Source organism: Homalodisca vitripennis, chromosome 6 (genome assembly GCF_021130785.1).
Source record: "Homalodisca vitripennis isolate AUS2020 chromosome 6, UT_GWSS_2.1, whole genome shotgun sequence".
NCBI classification, from domain to species: Eukaryota; Metazoa; Arthropoda; class Insecta; order Hemiptera; family Cicadellidae; genus Homalodisca; species Homalodisca vitripennis.
The window spans coordinates 44609675-44632279 of record NC_060212.1 but is presented as its reverse complement, the minus strand read 5'-3'; positions in this window follow the sequence as shown (position 1 = coordinate 44632279).

Genomic DNA, 22605 nt, shown 5'->3' with positions numbered 1-22605 from the left:
TCGGTAACGGCGATAAATTTGTTACCCCTCCAGATATGGCCTAAATTTCTTTACCGCCCATACTAACGCCAAACATTCCTTTTCAGTAACGGTGAACTTTTTCTCACCGTCGGTCAACAATCGGCTAGCAAATGCTATAACGCGTTCTCTCTTATCGATTTTCTGAGTCAATGCTGCACCCAGTCCATCATTCGAAGCATCTACTTCTAGCCAAAACGTTTGTTGAAAATCGGGACACGCTAGTATTGGTGTATCGGAAAGCTTATCTTTAAGCTCGAGAAACGCACTCTGTTGTTCGTCCGTCCAATCCCACTTTTTACTTTTCTTTAAAAGTTTGGTTAGAGGTCTAGTTGATTTGGCGAAATTCTCCACAAATGTTCTATACCAAGAAGCGAGTCCTAGGAAGCTTCTCAAAGAGCGAACTGAAGTAGGAGTGGGGAACTCTCGGATGGCTCGTACCTTTTCTGGGTCTGTACGAATTCCGTCTTTATTTACAACGTGGCCTAAATATTTTAATTCTCGTTTGCAGAATTGACATTTCTCTGCATTTGGTTTCAGACCAGCGCCTCGTAGCCTATTGAAGACATCCTTGAGAAGCGTTAAGTGTTCTTCAAACGTCTTACTGACAATAATTAGGTCATCTAAATAAGCAAATGCTTTTGGCTCTAGCTCGGGACCTATAATTTGGTCTAGTAATCGTTGGAACGTTGCTCCAGCAGAATGCAATCCAAACGGCATTACCCGAAAATGGTACAGGCCCTTGCCAGGTACGGTGAAAGCAGTGAGAGGTTTGCTTTCTTGCGAAAGGGGTACCTGCCAATATCCTTGTTTTCAAATCGATGGTAGAGATGAAGGAGGCTTCTCTCAATTTCTCCAAAATCGAATTTATTTGGGGCAACGAGTACGCGTCTTTCTCGCTGACGCCATTTAATTTTCTAAAATCTATGCAGAAACGATATTTCCCACTGGGTTTCTTCACGAGCACTATCGGAGAACTCCACGGGCTCTACGATGGTTCTATAACTCCATCTTGTAACATCTTATCAACTTCCTCGTTAATGATCTGTTGCATCGCCGGATTTCTAGGATAGTATCGTTGTTTTATCGGTTCGTTCTTGCTGAGTTTGATTCGATGCTCCACCAAAGTTGTTTTTTCCCGAGCAGGACTCGAATTTAGGAAGCTCTTCCTGTAAAAATTCGTTCAATATGTGTCTCTCTTTCGTCATCTAGTGAACTAACCTCCTCTGGTACTCTGTCGCTATTCATACAGCTGACGTCGGTCACACGACTGTCATATAGATCTCCGCCGCAGTTAACTGATACCAAATTTAATGGTCGGATCAGGTCCATGCCCAGGATGATCGGGGCAGTCAGCGACGGCAAATACGCAGTTGCTACGTCCAGCTCGTGATCGGTGATTCTGCATTTAAAGCGATATATGCTCGAGACGGACACTTGAGTATTGTCGGCTAGTGAGATTTTGAATTGTTTCCCTCGCAGGTAGAACGCCTACTTTCCCCAGGAAATCGGCTACCTCTTCATTAATGAGTGACGCCACTGCACCGGTATCAATCAACGCTTTGAAGTTTCTTCCGTAAATCTCCACGTTCGTGTACGGTCTTGGGTCATCAATATCGATTCGATTGTTCATGCCACAAAATTTTTTAATTTTGTCGAGCCATTCATTCCATTCTTTTGGGGTAGTCAGTTTTGACTTCGGTTTGGACTCCGGTGACCCCCAACTCCCGAAGTCCTCGCTTCGTTTCCCGATTGCCTACAATCACATGATGTCGTTTTAACACCTGGCTTCTTACAGTTGAAAACATTTCAAATTCCTTGGTTTTCTACAATTTCTATAGAGATGGCCTGGTATTTCGCAGTTCCAACATAATATCCCTCGTATACTATTAGGCTTTGACGGGTTATTTTGGTCGTCACAAGTTTGCATGTGTGTAGTGGCTCTCTGATCGGTGGACGGTTCATTGAAAGATACTTTCCGGTGCCCGCTGTCGGATGGCCCGGTTTGCGCAGTTTCAAGTTTATTCCGAGTTTCCGTTCTGGGATGTGCAGTCCTAGACACGGCATATGCTTGAAAACTTTCTTTCAGTTGCTGAGATCTACCTTTGCTTTGAAATGCTGTTTCCGGAACTAGCGCTTGAGCAGGACTCGGTGGAGGGCGATAATTAAGCTTTTCTCGTAGACAAGTTTCATACTCATCAGCAACCTTCATTAGTCCGGCTAAGTTCACGAAATCTCTCCTTCGAACATACATTTTATACGTCGGATGCGTATTATTGTAGATTCTCTCTAACTTCTCAGTCTCCGAAAATCCTCCTCTTCTTCTGATGAGAGTAGACAGAGCAACAACGTATTGTTTAAACAGTTCTCCATCGCCTTGGGTTCGTTTTCGAATTTCATCATCCAGATGAACGATATACCCCGGTGGCAGGTACTGTATCTGAAAGTCTCGAAGAAAATCTACAAAGTTTGCCCAAATATCTCGATTATTTCTGTACCACAAAAGTGCACTCTCTTTTAGCAGTTCAGGTAGAGCTTTTAGCATTCGATCTTGTTGGACTTTTTTTTTTTTTTTTTTTTTTTTTTTTTTTTCCTTTGGGATATTGGGGTGGATTCATAGATCCTCACACGTCAACCTGAGCTTATTGTGTGCCCCTTTGATGTTAGAGGGGTAAGCCTATCTTCGTGCCCTTAATTAGGCTAAGAAGCTTTTCCCCGATACTAGCATCTGGTTCGTCGCCTGGTTGTTTGTCACCGAAAAGAGCCCTTCTCCTTGCTCCCAGTCTCTCACAGTCCAGTATTATGTGTTTTGCAGTCTCTTCAGACTTATTGCAGAGTCTACACTCCGAGGCCTCATTTCGTAAACCTAGAGTGTTTAGGTGTTTCCTGAAGTGGCCGTGTCCAGTGATCAAGGCAATCACTTGCTTAACCCGATCCCTGCCCAGCCCCATCAGCCATCTGGTGAATCCGGAGCTAGAATCGGCAAGCAGTCTTTTGCCGAGTGCTTGTCCTTGGTGACTCTGCCACCGCACGCGGTGTGTCTTCCTGGACCATTTGTTTATACTTTGGTAAGCGGCTGACTTGCTTATACCACAACTCGGTTCTGGACCGGTGTATGGCATGCTTGCTCCGCTTTTGGCAAGCCTGTCGGCGCATTCGTTGCCACCTATGCCTGTGTGGCCCGGTACCCAACCAAGACGCACACAGTTGCGTGATCCAAGCTTGCAGAGAGTGTTAAAGCACTCCCACACAAGCCTGGATGAAATGCTGTTGGAGTCAAGAGCTTTAAGAGCTGCCTGACTGTCTGACATTATACAGATGTTCATTCCCTGGTACCTTCTGGTGAGGCCTAGGTTGGCACAGGCTAGGATACCATAGATTTCGGCTTGAAATACGGAGCAGTTCCGACCCAAACTGCCGCTAAGGGCAGTTCTAGGGGATTGACTAAACACTCCATATCCAGTTCTACCCTTAATAAGCGAGCCATCCGTGTACCAGACAAAGCTCTTTCTTATTGTTGGGATGTTATCTTGCGATTTCCACTCATCTCTGGAGTAGAAGTCAACAGAGAATGGCTTATTGAATACGAACTCCGTTCTCATTGTGTCGGAGACCATTTCGAGAATAGCGCTTGGGTTTACAGCTTCAGTGATGGCGCCATGGCTCGCGTTAGACGCGCCATTCCTCCACAAGCCAGCAACCATCAGCCGATAAGCTGACTTACGCGCTTCAGCTTTTATATGGACATCAAGAGGTAGAAGTCCTAAAGCCACCTCGAGGGTCGCTGAGGGACTGCTCCTGAATGCTCCGGTTACAAAGATTGTGCCAAGCCTTTGTAAGCTTTCAAGCTTGGCTTTGGCAGTTACCTGATTCACCTTTGTCCACCAGACTAATGAACCATAAGTGATTTGAGGCCTTACAACTGCTTTGTAAAGCCATAGTGCTATGTGGGGTTTTACGCCCCATGAGAATCCTGCAAGTCTCCTGGACGTCATGAGCGCCCACTTTGCTTTGTGCAGGATATTATTAAGATGATCATTCCACGTAAGCTTATGATCTAGAGTCAGTCCTAAATATTTGACTGTCTTTGACCACTCCAGCTGAGTGGATGCGAGTTTCAGCCTAGAAAGAGACTCTAGGTTCTTTTTCCTAGTGAATGGTACAACTACTGTCTTAGAGGGATTTACTTTCAGTCCCTCTCCCTGACACCAGTTGTGTACATGTTGAAGGTTGGTATTCATGATATCAACAACAACATTTGTATATTTTCCCTGTACCATAAGGACTATGTCGTCTGCATATCCTTGGACATAGATTCCGTTGTTAGTAAGGTCCTCAAGTAGACCATCTACTACTAGGTTCCACAGTAGAGGTGACAGGATGCCTCCTTGAGGACATCCCCTTGTGGGTGCGATCACAAGCGATACTTCATTAAGATCGGCCCTGATCCGTCTGGAGCACAGCATGGCCCTAAGCCACCGGCACAGAGCTGGCTCGAGGCCACGTCGCTGTGCTCCACTTACCATTGCAGTGAATTTGGCATTGTCGAAAGCTCCTTCAATGTCTATGAAGGTGCACAATGCCAATTCCTTGGCGGACAGGCTATCCTCAATCCTACTGACTAGTTGGTGCAGTGCTGATTCACAGGATTTGCCTTGCTGGTATGCATGTTGGTTGCGATGAAGGGGAGTGTCTGAGAGAACTCCCTTTCTCAGGTGCCTCTCCACCAGTCTTTCTAATGTTTTCAGTAGAAACGAAGATAAACTGATGGGACGAAAAGATTTAGGGACAGAGTAGTCCGCTCTCCCTTTTTTAGGGATGAAGACCACCCTGTTGAGACGCCAGACTTGTGGTATGTACCCATAGGCTAGGCTCGCCCTGAATAGTTCACATAGAAGGGTAAGGAGATTCTCCGGCCCTTGTTGAAGCAGGGCCGGAAAGATTCCATCCCCTCCTGCAGATTTGAAAGGGGCAAATTTAGAAATTGCCCATTTGGCTTTAGAGAGAGTGACAATCCTTCTGGCAATGGCCCAGCTACCACGACAAGCTCTTGGCCGTGAGCCTGCCTCGCGGTTACCAGACGTTTCCAGTGTCGTCATTCTCAAAGATACAGTCAGGGAAGTGAGTCTCAAGGAGAAGTTTGAGGCTATCACTAGACCCGAAGTGTGTTGACCTCCCTGGGACCTTAAAGATCCCAAGTGACCGGTTTGGACTTGAGGCTAGTAAGCGTTGCAGTCTAGCTGCCGCGCTTAACTCATTTACCTTCTGTGTAAACTGCCTCCAGGAACTTTGTTTTGCTTTTTTAATCGCTAGGCTGTATTCTGTAAGAGCTCTATGATAGGACTCCCAGATACGGCTCCTTTTGCATTGATTGTACAGCTTCCTGACATTAGCCCTTTTGCGAGCGAGGTCCGCAGTCCACCACTTAGTATTGGTTCGACTCTTCCCCCGTCGCAATGGGCAATTGTCGTGGAAGCTATTGATTATAGCATTCTGCAGGTCAGAAGCTATCTGATCTATGTCTGTGAAGCATCGCACCCTTCCGCCTACCGATCCCAACTGTGACTGAAGGTCAGACTTATATCCCAACCAGTCAGTCCTCCTGGGTTGTTGGACTTCATAGGCATCCATCAATTCGTGTAGTCGTTCTAAGAACGATATGGCGTCAGTATCTCTCCTGCCATCAAAACGAAGATTCCATTTGCGCACCATATTGCACAATGTAGCGGTGTCTGAAATGCTGTGTGGGTTACTCTCGAAACCAGACGCCATGTTTCCTGACCGCGTATTAGTGAACTCGTAATACCGTCGTGGTAGCGAGTTTGACGGATGTACGTTCCGGGATGCCATCAATTCATACTCTGAATTCTGGCCCAACTCTCTCGGGGTTGTTTGTTCGAAAGTCGCTACGAGTTGGGACTGTGGTCGTACAGCTCCTGACATGATTCGCTTAACTTCTTCAAACGTAGCGGTAGGCGGGAGACCAAGCATCTCTCTAATAACATCCATCTCTGTTCCTGTCTTCGATTGCACATTTTCGTTATTTGGGAGTTTCGCCGCTCGTTGCTCGGCTCACACTTCCATATTCCGTAGGAGCAAATCCGAGGGAAGGGCTCTTCGCAATCCCACCTCGTGCTAATCGCACTAATTCTGCTCGCAACTGTTGGCTATTTCCGTCATTCGGTACTCCATATTTATTAAGTTCAGCTTGTAGCTGCGGTTTGGTGAGCTTATAAACCCAGCTGACCCTTGCATCCAAGTCGGTTGATATATTGCCGTCGTCGGCGCTTGGAGTTACCAAAGTCTGAGGATTTATTGGATGTCCTGTTTGAACGGTCTTTGGTATTACTCCAGTAGAAGTAGACGTCGAAGGCGGAGGCTTCGTTGTTTTTGAATCTGTTTTCTTTGTATCGCTTGTAGTACCGCTTTCTCCTCCATTAGTATACATCCAAAATACGTTCCATCCAAGAAGGTTTAGAATGGTTCTCAGAAACCTTAAAATGTATAGATCCATTTTCAATAGTTATTCGCAGTAAGTTTGTGTATTTTAAGTTGTCTCTGTCGTATCACTTAGTGTTTTGTCTTTCGATTTCTATTCTTTTCAGTCCAATTGTTCGGGCGCCATTTTATGTGAGGTGTTTCGGTGAAATCGCTTTTTATATCGTCTGCCCTGATAGTTGCAGTCGTGCTGGGTTCTATTCCAGGGTTGTGATATCGCCTTATAATTTTATCTTACCCGCGCGCCCTCACTGTGCGCTGGTAGAGATCGACGTGATACACAAGGTTTAACGTAAGTGAACAGAAAATCTCAGACTCGTTCAGAGCGAATTCAGTTATTCGCACTCTTCAATAGAACGATATCATCACAGTTTTCTGTTCTATGTCTCGCGATTTTACGTAAATAAATGTCGATTAGAACTGTCAATGCCCCGTTCTAAAATGTGACGTTTAGAAATAACTCCTATTGTGACGACGACTATTTGGCAATTTTTTTGTGCGCGAGAAAACAGATTTTTAATACCGGTGGTCCGCGAGATCTTTATTCCACAGCCGTTGACTCGAACCGGTCTCTGTATCGTCTGCTCGTTTCTTCTTTCTTCAGTGTGTTGTTGTGCTGTGTTAAGCTGAGGTTATGATTTGGCTTTACAAATATCAAAATAAATATTAAATATATCAAACCAAACAAATTCCTTCTTTATACTAATAACATAAAATTATCATATAAAGTTAACCTGAAAGAAACATGTCACTAACTACGATAAACTATTAGCTGCTCCTAATCTGTACTACGCAACAAATTGTTAATTTTAGGAATAGGATGCCAAGCTTATGCGGCCTATAGGATGCAAAATATAACGTTTGCAAACTAGGAAAGGTAGTGAAGGGTCGTAAAACCTATAGTGAATAGATACACTATTATCACTAACCGCGATAACCTATAAACGGCTGCTAACCTATCCTACGCACCGAATTATTAATCTTAGGAATAGGATAACAAGCTTATACGGCTTATAGGATGCAAAATATACGTTTGCAAACTAGGAAAGGCAGTGAAGGGTAGTAGAACCTATATTTAATAGATACACTACTATCACTAACTGCGATAACCTACAAACGGCTGCTAACCTATCCTACGCACCGAATTATTAATCTTAGGAATAGGATAACAAGCTTATACGGCTTATAGGATGCAAAATATACGTTTGCAGACTAGGAAAGGTAGTGAAGGGTAGTAGAACCTATATTTAATAGATACGCTACTATCACTAACCGCGATAACCTATAAACGGCTGCTAACCTATCCTACGCACCGAATTATTAACCTTAGGAAGAGGATACCAAGCTTATACGGCTTATAGGATGCAAAATATACGTTTGCAGACTAGGAAAGGCAGTGAAGGGTAGTAGAACCTATATTTAATGGATACACTACTATCACTAAACGCGATAACCTATTAACGGCTGCTAACCTATCCTACGCACCGAATTATTAATCTTAGGAATAGGATAACAAGCTTATACGGCTTATAGGATGCAAAAATATACGTTTGCAAACTAGGATAGGTAGTGAAGGGTAGTAGAACCTATATTTAATAGATACGCTACTATCACTAACCGCGATAACCTATAAACGGCTGCTAACCTATCCTACGCACCGAATTATTAATCTTAGGAAGAGGATACCAAGCTTATACGGCTTATAAGATGCAAAATATACGTTTGCAGACTAGGAAAGGCAGTGAAGGGTAGTAGAACCTATATTTAATGGATACACTACTATCACTAAACGCGATAACCTAATAACGGCTGCTAACCTATCCTACGCACCGAATTATTAATCTTAGGAATAGGATAACAAGCTTATACGGCTTATAGGATGCAAAATATACGTTTGCAAACTAGGAAAGGTAGTGAAGGGTAGTAGAACCTATATTTAATAGATACGCTACTATCACTAACCGCGATAACCTATAAACGGCTGCTAACCTATCCTACGCACCGAATTATTAATCTTAGGAATAGGATAACAAGCTTATACGGCTTATAGGATGCAAAATATACGTTTGCAAACTAGGAAAGGTAGTGAAGGGTAGTAGAACCTATATTTAATAGATACACTACTATCACTAACTGCGATAACCTATAAAACCGCTGCTAACCTATCCTACGCACCGAATTATTAAATTTACTTAACGATTACAAATCGTGGTGACTCACCAAATATACGATATATGGCGAATGCGTATTCTCCGTACCAGGCTCCTCTCCTCGACTCGACTTGACACCACGACGTCCGCAAGCAAACTCCTCTCCTCGAATACGAGCTCCTCCCGTTTGTGTTCAATGGGGTGATCGTGACAGGCGGAGAGAAAGAGTGGGGGCAGAGCCGAGCAGTACCGATAAATCCCGAACATTCCTGACAAACCCTGTACATGCGGCTGGTAGCGACCTCAGTTCGGAAACGGTTCTGATTTCCATTATCTTACGAATTAATGAGTCGTTTTATATCCGAATTAATGAGTCGTTTTATATCCGAACATATCTGCAAACATAGAAATTATATCGAATTAATTATATTAATATTGAACTTTCTTTATAACTCCAAAGATACTTTACAAAATGTGAGATGGTGCACAACGAATAAAATGTCATAATCTAGAATAGAATAGAAAAATTATTTATTTTCTTGAAAATATGTACAATAGTAAAATTATATAAACATCATTTATACCTTAAGCACAAACACAAACATTGCTCCTTAGTAGTAGACACAATTGACATGAGAATAAAAATAAAACAATGTTACTTTTTTATTAAAGAAATATGAACATGTCTTTTTTTATTTTAATACAGCTAGGGTACATCAATAAACAAAATTCAAGAAAACAAAATAGGACCTCAAAAGGCAAGGAACTGCCTGTGTAGAGGCTCCAACTTTCTTAGAAAAACAAAAGAAAACAACACTCAAGCAAATGAAATTAACAAATAAATTCAAATACGATAAATCTACCCATTTAAACTAAGCTTTAATAAAACAAATTTGAATAAAAAACACATTATATAATTTTCAAAGTCTAAAGCTAATTCAGTATACATAAAATGCCATAAATATAAATTATAACCATATCCAGTTATCTTTTTGTGATATTGGAATATATTCAAATTAATAGGACAAAAGCAACATATTATAATGTGGAGTCCTTAATTTGTAGTAAATAAATTAATAATTACTTAACCAAAAACATAATTATAGAAATATGACAAAATCAATGACAACTACCTGACTTAAATACCTAACATAGCACGTGACATAATTAATAAATACAAAATTATCCTAATTATATTATATTACTGTACAGATTTATGATACAATTATACAAATTTATACAATTTATTGAATTTATTGTGTTGTCTGTCTGTCAGCTGCTGTAGATAAAATATAAAATCAAATAAACACGAAATTGAACTAAGAGCTTGCGTCGACAACGAATATGATTTCAGCTTAACACATTCAAGTTGAAATTTGCCCCGAATGTTTTTACCACTGTGGGTGTTACAAGCCCCAACACCCCTCTATTTGGACTAAATTTAAGATAATTTTGTTAGTAATTTTTGTAGATTCAAAATTTGTCTATAGATTATTAATATCATTCCATAATTTACTAAAATCAACTATTCCACAAACATGATATACATTTCTCTGTAAAATGTTTTCGCTCCCTGAAATTTGCTGAAATTGGCTATAGCCATTTAAGCCTATATGTCCATCCAGCTATATGCCTAAACTACAAAATAAACCAGCTAAATGAAAATGTGGTTCCTGTTATTGTAACTCTAGTGGTTACTCTGTGGTTATTTAAAACTCTGGTATTTATACGTTTTAATCTGAAAGCAATTTCATCTTTACAGTACCCATTACAAAATCAATTTCTCCAACTTACCTTTGGAAGTTATTGGCCGTAGATTAACATTACATTTAATGAGAAACACTTCAAATTATTTAGTTTAAATATATATATATATATATATATATATATATATATATATATATATATATATATATATATATGATAAACTAGTGATAAGTCAAGCCAGCGTTTCTACGCCAGGTGCAGGGTTGCAGTATTGGTTGACTCATATCTCCTTTCTGTGGCATGTCCTTTGATATCTTATCGTATTTTCTTTTGAGAACTTTAGTATTTGAAACACTTTGTTAAGTATTCATATTTTAATAACCTCAAATTATTACGATCAAGTTTTAACTTATAGCAATAGCAATATATTTCTCTGTCTGTTTGTTGGATATACAGAGAATGAGAAATAAGCTATAGACTTGAAATTGTGCATGCAACTTCGACCAAGCCTGATAAGTGTCATTTTGTGTCGTCTGGCGTACGCGATTATAATGCTGATCTGATCTATAGTACATGGAAATTATCGAATAATTTCTAACTAATAGTAATGTAACCTACAAATTATATTTATTTGATTAAGGCAGTTGGAAAATGCAATAAACCAAATATAATGTTACGAAACAATTTTATTGGTTTACATTTTAATACGAAAGATGCAATTAAAAAACTCAACATAATTGTTTATTTTGTGTTTGGAGACCCTGAAGATAAATTCTTTAACTACTATGCTAAGTAGGGCTCTTTTTAATCCTCCTGGATGTTTAATCCACCCTCGAATGTTTTATAGCTACGCCACTGAATGTAACGAAGTTACTTTGTTACATTAGACTTCCTTACGTCTTTTTTGGTATTTAGATACTCCGTTGTATTGGTTTATTTGTATGTAGACAAGAGTAATTGCCTGCCATTAATTACGTTGTAAAATCACGGTTCAATGAAATAAATTTAATTGCGCTGCATCCTGCAGCATCCAGCTTTGAAAATGTAATATATATATTACATTTATACATATACATATAACACCACCAGGCTCTATTAAATTCAGAGGAGTACAGAGCGAGAACGCGCGGACTGCTTATTCCACTATTCTAATACGCGGGCTATCTCTAGTTGGCAGGAGGGGCCCCTCCATCCCCACTTTTTCTCTCCGCCTGTCACGATCACCCCATTGAACACAAACGGGAGGAGCTCGTCTCCTCGAATCGACTTCACACAACGAAGTCAGCAGGCACACTCTCTCCTCGAATCAACTTCACACCACGACGTCCGCAGGCAAACTCCCTGTCCCTTGTCGGGTCGGCTGTATAAGTAGACCGCCAGCCGGTCATGCGCAGAAACGCGTTTTCGTCAGTCTGTCGGCATACGCTGCAGCGGCTACATCGGAGCTCCGGCTACTGCACTGCCCCGAGTAGAGAGGTTACCTAACCTCAAATTAACTCCTTCTAATGGAAGGACTACGACGACGACGACTATCGACGAAAATAAATCGACACATCTACTCGTCAAAATAAACGTTTTCTCATTTAAGAACAAAAAAAAAACGGGGTATAAATTTGAACCCTTACAGTAGACATTGCTGTCACAAACAGTATGGCTGAATAAACATCATGTCATGGACTGGCACTTAAATAACAACTAGAAATGTCTTTTTATACTTTCATTTATTATTGTGTACTGTGGGAAATAAACAATCAACGAATATTATCACATCTTTAAATAAAAGTATAAACCAAAGGCTTTGATTAACTTGGGAATATATATTTATAAAATTGGGGTTAAAAAATCATTTGATCAAATTTCTCGGGAACAAATAGTGGATGGGGTACAGTAGTTAAAAAAGAGATTATATCTGCACGTGTTATGCCACTACAATCAGCGGCCCAGGTGTTCTAGTTTACCTTTTAGAGCATCTATCTTCATGCCAAATGGTGTGTCTTATATTCCTATAGCGAACTTTTATTTAATATTCTGATGGTTAATATAATAAAAACAAATCTCAATTAAATCCTATAATGTTTGCAGTTTCAATAGACTTTGGCTTGTTGCATGGTGATTGAAAAACTTGTTTATTGTTTTGATTTTAACTCCTAAGATTCAAAACATTACAAAATGTCATAAACTCCCTTGAACGCGTATTTTCACAAGTATGGATTTCTTTCGGCTAACATCAATTTGTAATACAAATACAAGTTTATCTCAAAATACAGCTACGGACTCATATTTTACAAATAATTAAATGCTGTGTGTATTGAGGTGTAAGGGTAGCACATATTTTCACAAATTTGATTAAAACTTTATTAAACATATTCACTCAATAAAGGTCAAAACCTCTTACCCAATTTTCAAGAACCCACGTAGATCTGAATATTCTAAATCGTAGAACACTTAGGACTAGGAGCTCATTCCATTGTGAGTGTGTAACGTAAACTGCTACAGTTTTAAATTTAGACCACATAAGTAATACCGGGATAAGCGAAACGTATCCTTTAAACATTCAAAAACTCTTTCAGTGTGACAAGTAAAATAATTCCAAACTATGAAATAAAGTGTATTTGGATATCAAAGAGAAGCTCGTGTCCACACCAATTTTATATTATTGCTTATCATAGTCGCATCGTGGATTGCTAAAAACCAAATAGAAAATTCATGACCCCGCGTAAGATGACCACCTCTAATGTCAGGGATGATTATTTGGAGGAATCATACTCCCTTCTTAGACAAATTTAATCACAAATCGTGAATTTTTACAACAAATATTGACTGAGGCCAGTAGTTTATAAACTTATGGGAATGGTATGAATACACACCAGTATCGAGAGATTAAGAGTGCTCTTGCCGTTATAAATAATAAATAAAACCTATTGATTGTTCTCTGTCACTGTTTGTGGTCATTACAGTTTGCTACTCACGCAAAACAGTCATGTTGCGTCAATTATATTCTGCTACAATAAATCGTCACCTATTGTTGTAGAGTAATTTTAGAGATATTTTACTTTGTCTTTAATGAAATAACCAGAAGAACCATAAATTCGTGATTCATTTTAAAATTAGATACATTAAGCTCAACACCCAATTTAGTTAGTTGGCATATTTATTATATTATTATTACATGACCAAAAGTTAAATTCGTTAGATTTTATGACATCTACTTTAACAAAAAACATTTCAATTTCAGATCGTCACGGTGATCATAGACTCCATGAACGAGTTGTAATGTGATATCGTTACTTTACTGTGACGTTTCAACCTTATTTATACAGTCAATGATAATATCTGTCGTGTAATTATCGTAGTTGTCGTGTAATATCCGATTGTAGGTAGACGAGTTAGGTGGTAAAGCTTAGTAGAACGTGTCTTCAGATTGATGGGTGCAAGTAGCTGGCGGCTCAAAGCGATGTGTGGTTGTAAGTGGATGTTCTGGGCATGCTCTAGACAGTTTAAGATGGCAGATAGCTCTGTTTGGAAGGAGCTCTACAAGGGAGGTAATTTGGTGTGAAAGGCAGCTTACTAAAGCAGGTGTCTCTGCGAAGAAGTCTTCTCAAGATGGCAGGTGACTCTGGATGGAAGGCACCTCAACATGTCAGGTGGTTCCGGATAACATGCAGCTCAATAGGTCACATAACTTAGATGGAAAGCAGCGTGTCAGAATGTTGCTTTGTAGACAGGTCAATATGCCAGATAGTTAAATGTTTCAGATAGTCGTAAGTATATTTGTTAATGTACGGTCAAAGATGATGTACAGCTTATGTGTGTTGAGTTTGAGTTTCTCAGTACTTTATTGTTTTTCGGTCTGGGTAGTTTTTTTGTTTTAATTTTACATGACAAATGAATGTCAGTTTGTAATTGTTACTGTAGGTTATATTAAGAAATGTACTTGTAAAATACTCTCAATAAGGTCGAATGTCAATGTGCTTGAAGGAAACGTGTTTTCTCTAATTTTCTTTAGGATTATTGGCAACACTACAATTTACAAAGTAATATTATTTAACTTGATAATTCAAAAAACTTTTTTATAATATTAATAGTTTCTTTGATAACCGTAAACGTTTAAAATATGAAATCAATCTTTGAAAACAACGATAAAAAATTAGATTTTAATTTTGGTGTCTTAGATACTTTTATCAAATTTCTGGCCTATGTTTGCATTAAAATTTCTAACTCCTGTGTAAAAAGTAAAGTGGGTATTCCACTACAAAATTAAAGTTGAGTATGATTTTTCATACGTTTAGAAAAGAAATACTTACAAATCATTGTTATAATTATATGTGTGTATTATTACACAATGTAATTATACAAAGAAACATGTACACGTTTACGTTTAAACTTGTTATTTTATAAAATGAAGCACTAAAGTGAAGGCGGGGGTCTATCAGAACTAAACGACCACAAGGAAGATATCGACCCTGAGGTCGATTTTTTTCATCAATAATGTTTTCATATACAACGTGAAAAAATATGGCCTTTATTTAAACTATATTAAAACACATTTACACTTGTAAAAATAATTATTTTTTGGAGTACGCAATTTCGGTATATACGTGCACTGAGAATGTAAATTTAAAGGATGTTCGTCACAGATTATGATTTTGCTGGTTGCACTGTTTTTTATATGCAAGATGTATTAGTTTTTCCATAAAAAATGTAAAACTACGTAACATGTGTTACATTTAAAAACTGCGAGATCTGAACCCTGGATTTCCAGTATACGCAAGCTCTGTGCACAAATCTGGTGAAACCATTTAAAATGGATTGCAGTGTGTTGTTTAAGAGAATGCATAGCTTATACGAGGTTTAGTTGCTTTATTTGACTCATCCTGTATGTTAACACATTATAAAGTTTCAAGTTTATAGTAAAAAATTTAATTACTATTTATTACAATTCGCCATGCCGCAACCAATGTCATGAAAATATAATAAGAAAGATAAGAATTGTGCTCGTAACTACAATGAGAGTAAGGAAAGAGTAAGACACAAAACGTATCGTATTGGGAGCAATGTTATCAGTGTTATCAGTACGAGCACTCCACTCAGGGTCGATGTCTCCCTTGTGGTCGTTTAGTTCTGATACACCCCTGCCTTCACTTTACTGCTTCATTTTGTAAAATAACAAGTTTAAACATAAACGTGTACATGTTTCTTTGTATTTGTTAGTACAAATAATCTCCCATCTCTTAAGAGGAATGTATGCCACTTATAGGACACGTTTTAATATAAAATACTAATTGTTACTAAACTGCCCTGAAATAAACATCAACAGTTCAGCATTTCACTAATGAATCTTTAACTTCAAGAATATTATTCGTTACAAGATGTTATAGTGCACTCTTTTATATAGTTTTAAAAGTTCTGAATTAATAGTAATTGCTTTTATAGTTTTGTAATTAGGTAAAAGTTTTTATTATAGTACAATGCATTTTGAAGAAAGCATCTTATTTTATTTTATTTATTTTATTTTATTTTCCAACGGCAGCAGCCAATTTACAAATACAAGCATAGATAGTAGATACAGCGGAAAATAAAATTAATACGAACAGATGAAAAATCTACATAAAGTAACAAAATAGGTATCATACAAAATTTGATAATAAATAATTAGTATTCAAAGTTGTAACAAGTTATAAATATCCAAAACATAACAAAAAATAAAAATAAAGATTAACAAACAACAATAATTATTCAAGTATGGAGCGAACATAAATAAATTGTGCTAATAAATTAAAAAAAATAATATATAACATTTAACAAATAACAGTGAAATTAAATAAATACAACATATAATACAATGAACATGCACTTAACACAGATTAAAGCTAACTACTGTAGGTCTTAATCACTAGTCCCTCACAGAAAGAAGAGGGAAGGCCTGCCGGCGAACCTGGTGAAGTCCATCGAAGAACAGGTCACACCCAGACGCAACCTGATTTCCCAGGCGAATAAACCTTGCGAAAGGACTGTTGAAGTCGAAGTTGGTTGAGTGGTATCTTCGACCCAGCAGATCTCGAGATCTTGTGTTTGCCGGAACTCTGAGGTCGATTTCAGCTAGGAGATCTGGACAGTTCATGCGACCATTCACTATCTTCCAGAGAGAAGGACAACATCAGCCACGTCACGTCGCAGGGCAAGAGGTGACAAGTTCAGATTGCTGGACAGTTCCTCCACAGGCACATCAAGATAGGCAAACCCAGTCGGACACCAATCAAGCGAAGAAAACGCCTTTGTGAGCCTCCAGTCTCGTCCTATTGCCAACAGTGTAAGGCGACCACACGGGACTTGCATATTCCACAAGCTGTCTCACAAGGGAACAATACAGAGAGCGAAGAGCAGAAGGGTTGTCGATGCCTCTGGAGAATCTTGCTATGAAACCAAGCATCTTGTTTGCTTTGCTACTGATGTGGTCTATATGTCCAGAAAAATCCCATGTCGCTGGCAAATATAACGCCTAGGTCTTTTATACACTGGGACCGTGGAATGGATGTACCAGAAATGGAGTATATGTATATGACTGGAGATTTGATGCGGTGATAAGTTATACAAGAGCACTTACTGGGATTTACAGACATGTTATTCCTGACACACCAATCCTCAATTCAGGAAAGGCTATTTTGAATTTCTTGAGAGTCTTCTGGTGTAGACACAGCACAGCGATGAAAATCTTCAGGTCGTCAGCAAATTGTAAGGCCTTTACAGTTAATTTGTCTAGTAGGTCATTGACAAAGACATTGAAAAGGCAAGGTCCCAGCAAAGAACCTTGTGGAACTCCTGAAGAAGGTGAGAACTGAGTGGAAGTGGCGGAACCAATCCTCACGACCAGAGAACGTTTTTGAAGTTAACTAGAAGTCCATGACAAAAGAGGTTCAGCCACTCCGTAACCCAGCAACTTAGACACAAGAATTGTGTGGTCGACCTTGTCGAAGGCTTTTGCCATATCGATGTAGGCTGTATCAACTTGGTAGTTCTTGCGAAAAGCAGACAAAACATATTCTTGAAATATCTTGTGAACCTTGTAAATTTAATACGAGATACTTAAATAAATCTTACAGTTAGTTACACAACAATCCCCACATGCTTTCTTAACGTTCAAAGAGTATATTATTGTCCTTCAACAGTCACACAGCGGTCTATTGTACTCCACTTAAAAAGATGCATAAATATATATTTTCTACGAGAACTGCATTGAAAATAGGTTTGCTTGTTCTAGTAGACTATTAATGGAATATGAGAGCATTAACACTTTATTTTCTGAAAAAAAAGATCGGAACTACATATTTGAGATCTATAAATAGCGTATTGTTTAAATTTTATTGGTAAAAGTCGTACAATCTTAAAAAAGCCACACTTATTTATAATATGAAAGCTTTAAATAAAAATAACTTTACAGTATATAACGCATAATGCATAGAATAATTGTACGAATTTATTTATACTGTGACCTATCTTAGTATATCACTAACCTAAGCCAAAATTTACCATAGAAATATTAACAATGTACAATTTAATTTACAAAATTATAAAAACTATAATCTACTGATTTGACAATTTATTTATTTTGTTTTGCAAATTAAGTTTTAGTATTTATTACTGCTAATTAGGTTTACATGGCTACAACAAATAAAAAAAAAAAAACTGAAACTGAGAAATTTGAAAAATGTTTGGTGTCCAGAGCACTCAAGTGTGCTCTTTAAAGGTTAAAATAATAAATTTTTAGTTTACTCGCAGATAATAGTAGTTAACCTACGACGATTTTTTAATACAAATAATTATCTAAATAATACTTTACTTTAAGGAGCACCTATGTGTTAATGCTTATTGTAATGTATACAGAAATAAATACATTTGATAATTTTTATCGAGGAATTCAAAACACAGTTAATTTTTTTAACAGTTACACGTAACTGTTGAAATAGTACTTATTGTCACATAAGCGCCGCTTACACGATAAATTTGTGTATTTTATCCCATTACGTTACGGCTCTTGAACCATATTTTCTTTAAATTATTTCTCAAAGCTTCGGTCACAGAAATGCAATTTTATTAAACGATGGTTTTATAAGAGTGCTTTTGGATTCTTCTTTGCTAAATATATACTAATTCGTACCCGATAAATATAATTGTGCAAACACAGACCATCATTTAGTAAACATGATTGTAATCCCACACACCATGACAGGGTAACTTATTAAATGATCCCTTCTGTGTTGATTTTTGCCACCTAGAGGGGTGACTTCTCAGTGATAAAACCCAACTCTGCTAAAGAAGAATCCTGCTTATCTATAACAACTTAGTGTTTTAATTTTTTAAACTACTAGTATCTAATCATCAAACTTTATGAACAGCAAAGCTCAAATTATAATTAGAAATCATGTACCGTACTATTACATTGAATTGTTGAATCAAAAGTATTGTTAGAAAAATAACCTGCAGCAAATCCTCCTGGTTATATAATCTCTTTTATCTCAGAACGGAGTTTTTCTTTTAAGATAACCTAGATTATCTGTATGTGTTTGTTGGTAAAGATAAAATAAAGTTTTCTTTGAAATATAAAACTTTTGTGTACTGATTCATTATTATTTACCTTACTTTAAATGGAACAACAGCAGTTTTCCCCAAGCTGGATTTCTCTAAACAATTAGCATATGGCTGTGTGTATTGATAGAACTATATTGAACCGTATCCAACACGAAGGTCAATGGGGATAGATTTGTTGTTAACATTTAATCGCACCAACTACAGAAGGGGATAAAATGTGGTCAAAATTATTGCGCTTGTGTTTACAGTTAATGTATATTTTACTTAGATGATTTTTACCACAATTATGTCAACTTTACAAACATTAATAATGATGGATAATGTGAATAGTTTCGATAACTTAATATTTTAATGTATCAAGCCTTTTGCAGGTTATGAATATATTTTAGAGGTAAATAAGTATTAATAATTATTTTCTGCACTACCATAAGCCCTGCAGTTAATTGTAACCGATAACGGTGATAAAGAAAAATTTATGTAACTGATTTAACTTAGTTTTCTAGTAAAAGGTGACAACCAGACGCTCCCATCAACCGGGATGACAAATTTATTTAATTTGTTCAAATTGTATTTTTGATTAAGTAGCTGAAAACCTAAGCGTGACATACATCGATGGGAACGACGAATAAAATTATTTTTGTACTGTACAGCCATTCTACTTTCTCTTGCACAAAAGTTGTACATAACCGAAACTACGATCGGTAAGTCTTAAGCGATTTGGGGTGCTTAGAGCTGGTAAGGAGTGAAGTAATCAGTTACCTGCGATGTTAAGGCTTACTGTGTGGTGTTGGTTTTCCTCCACTTTAACTCATGAGTGATTTACCGATGGTTTAATTATGAGAAGAGTGATTGATGATTGTTTACGGTGAACTTGCTTTCCCCCTGAGCCAAATCCTAGTCTGAAACGAATTGAAGGCTTCTTTCAAAAATCGCACGGACTCATGCTATTCGAGTCAATGCCAAAATCTTGTCTTGTTGTTTTAACCTCGACTTCCAAATCAGCAGTCACTGCAGTTATAAGGAAAACATTAAGCTTTGATTAAGCACAAAAATCATTGGAAAAGTCAGAATTGAAACAATTTAACTTTAAAATATTATTTTAAATATATTAACTCTGTTTCTGGTGCTAACAATTATCTAAAATCTAAAAAAAAATTAGAAAGCCCAAACTATGAGTTTCTGAAAGGTTTGGGTCTTACTAGAAGGCTCTCATAAAAGCAAAATTTATTTTTTAAATGTTAGAAAGTATAATATTGTTGTAACATATCTTGCAGGTAGTTGTTCGTGTGTGCGTGGGCGCACGCACGTTTTGAGCCAACCATTCACCATAATTGTATAAATGCTTCTATAACTTTAAAGTGTACTGTTGTTTATATAATGGTTTATAGTTTATGGTTTTAAATCAAATTTATTTTTATCGGCTTCGTCAATTAGTTCTCTGATGACGCCAACAGATACAGATGACTGTAAACTATTATCAGTGTACGTTTTTTATTGTTATCGTAATAAAGCAAGCAGTAACGCTGGGTTTTGTATTACTGTTGCAGGACAAAAGCTCATGAAATGAAACGCCAACTCCGAAGTAATCCAGACCAAACAGGTCTCCCGCAACAGCCTAATGGTGATAACATCGCTTCTTTATTTTCCGCGCCACACTTTCATCGGTACTGAACTTCTTCATATTATATGTCACAGAACCTTTTTTTAGGTAGAAATCTTTTTATTTCAACCTTCTTTAATTGCATTATTAGGTACAAAATTCTTATTGGCATGTTTTGGCAGTTTATGCAATGTTATGTTTCCAAGCTAATGCATGTCCAAGCATCTTGTGTTTGTATGCTCTGCTTCTGTTTTGTACTAGATTAAACACTTATATTAAATACCACAGGTATTAAATTAATTAAATAAAAAAGACAACTTCTCACTTTCGATTACTATGTACTTGAAATCCTGCTTTAAGCAATATATAAGCCCTTCGTGAATTCGCACGTGAGCTGTTACTGGATAATGGAGTTATACTCGCCAGAAACATGAAAAACCTTTCGTGAAATTCTGCCATGAAGTCATGGTGGATATTTTTAATCCAGTTTAATTTACTTTATAGACTCAAATACAGTGGTATTTGACTGTAATTTAATAAGGAATGTACTTTCAATTTCTTCCAATAAGTTTTCAAGTCTGATTTTCTATTCTATCGTAGAGATAAGACAAAGCAATAATTACAAAATGATAAGAATATTTTGTGTTTAATAGAACATTGGGGGAAAAAACTTGACCTTATGAAATCTTAAGTACCAATAATTGAATTTACTTATTCATTAATTAATTCGTGGTTTTTTTGGATGTTAAATGCTTATCTGGATTATCTTAATATTAACTAAAACTACTTAAATTATGTAACTTTACACTGCAAATAAATTATAATATTCAAATTTGTTACAAATATATTGTAACAGTATCAAATATTTTGCGACCATAATTCAACGTCAAAAGTTTGTTTCAACGGTGCAGGGTTTGCAAGAGTAATGAAAGAGGTAGGTAGGAAAAGTACACTTCCTTTCAAAATCTGTCTTCCTCGAGACTAACTTAAACAGCCTTCTGTTGAATTAGTATGGCTGAATAAACCAACTATATAAATACCTAAATTAAACAGAACAAAGCGTTGAAAAAAAAATGAATATTAACACTATGACTTATTCAAGAAATGATATAACAATTTTATATCTAATAACAATAACAGACTTAAGTGCTCTGACTGCTATATTTCTTTACATCACATGTTATTTGTAATAAAGAGTTTTTTACCTGTCGAATGTAGTAGAAACTAGTTTTATAAATGAGCCAATTGTAAATTTCTCACATAACAATTTATTATTAACTGTAATGAATATAAGTTAATATTTCTGTGACAGTTTTACATACAATAAGTATGTACATATATATAGATTGCAAGTGGATATGTCCTCAATAGCCAACAATCTAAAAAGTAAGTATTTTTTTAATACATTATCCTGTATCACCACGGTTTAAAAAAACTAGATTTTGTTGAATTCGATATTGCTGGTTGAAGAGAGTTACGACCAGGTGATGTCACATGCTGACGCACCACACTTTGTGATTGTTGCCCTTCTCTGCTCGTTCAGCGGTGGATTCAGCAGTGTTCTATACTTGATTAACTAGGTCTTGTCTTACATTGGCCACGTCGCTTATATTTATCAAAAGCTATCGAAAGAACATTTAGCTATCATAGTACATACAATAGCAACATCTTTGGAAATTTCAAATGTAATTTGTGATGAAACTAATAACAAAGTATCGCAAAGCTAAGAGTTGAGCTTCATAACATTATTACTGAAGTTTAATACGTCAACAACTTAAAAAAGAATCTTAATCTCATGTATCATCTAATTAATGTGGTTCGAAAAATATTGTTGGTTTGTATAATATTTTTTAATTTGTACAATTAAGTTTTGATCCCACCTCTTTAGGCAGACAGAAACATTGTGTTAATATCATTCCATGAGGATTAGTGGGATGTTTATGTATAAAAAGGGCATTACACTATTTACTTAGTACCTAATAAAGTAATTTGAAGGTAGGATGTAACTATTTTGCAGCATATAGCCTATATTACAGCTAGAAATAT